The following is a 1,340-nucleotide window of genomic DNA, read 5'->3' as shown; positions in this document are numbered from 1 at the left end:
TGAGAGATGGGTAGAGAGGAAGGAGGAAAAGAGAAGGGGGGGAGAAGGAGGAGGAAGAGGGGGAAGTAGGGAAGGAGAAGAGGAAATAGGGGAGAAGGATGAGGGGGAGGAGTAGAGAGCGGGGAAGAAAGAGAGGAAAGACGGGGAAGAGGAAGAAGAGCAGGATGAGAGGAAAGGAGGAGAAGGAGAGTGAGTAGAAAGGAAGGAGGAAGAGAGAAAGGAAGAAAAGAAAAAGGGTAAAGAGGGGGAATAAGAAGGAAAGGAAGGAGGAAGAGAGAAAAGAAGAGAAGAAAGAGGGTAAAGAGGAGCAACAGGAAGAAAAGGAGGAGAATGAGGGAAGGGAAGGAGGAAGAGAGGGAGAAGGAGGATAAGAGGAAAAGCAAGGAGAGGTAAGAAAGAAAGAGGAGGAAGGCGAGAAGGAGAAGGAGAGAGGAAAAGGGAAAGGGAGAAAATAAATGAAGAGAGGAAGTCGAAAGTAGAAGAAAAATCATGAAATGGTGTCACAAAGGATTTTTTTTTATCTTGTGTAGAATATTCCATTAAATATTCACAATGTCCTACTGATATACACACCATCTTTCTGTTGCAATCAACATTACTTACCAACATTAATCATTTCACACACACAATCATTTCACACACATAAACAGACAAACAAAAACAAACATACACACACACACCCATTACCCACACACACATAAACCCCCCATCCCCACACGGACACATACCCCCCAAACATACTTATACCCTCCTCCCCCCCTAGACATCCCCACCTCACCCCCACACAGACACATACCTCCCACACATACCCCCACACACGTACCCCCCTCCCCACACACACATACCCTCTTCCCCCCATACATAACCTTCCCCCACACACATACCCTCCGCCACACCCTCCCTCCCTCCCTCCCACACATACCCCCTCTCCCCTCCCCCCACACACCCACTCCCACACACATACCCTCTCTCCCCAACACACCCTCCCTCCCACACATACCCCCTCTCCCCCCCCACACACCCACCCACACACCCTCTCCCCTCCCTCCCCCCACACACCCTCCCTCCCACACATACCCCTCTCCCTCCCCCACCCCCCACCCCCACACATCCTTCCCTTGACGCCCGTATAAATACAAGCGCAGATTCCGCCGGCCGTCAGTCAGACAACGGACGCGAGGGAGGAGAGACACTTCGTCACATTTAATCTTTCTGGCGCATTACACTCGGATCGCCAGCTCCCATTCTGAGCTCGGGAACTGGCGGCTTTATCGTCTTAATATATGTATTTACGATTTGCTGTAAAATTTTGTTGATATGAGAGAGGCCGGGGTAATGGA

This window comes from Penaeus monodon, chromosome 33 (assembly GCF_015228065.2).
Source record: "Penaeus monodon isolate SGIC_2016 chromosome 33, NSTDA_Pmon_1, whole genome shotgun sequence".
Taxonomy (NCBI): Eukaryota; Metazoa; Arthropoda; class Malacostraca; order Decapoda; family Penaeidae; genus Penaeus; species Penaeus monodon.
The sequence above is the reverse complement of the archived record's forward strand: the minus strand, read 5'-3'. Positions refer to the sequence as shown.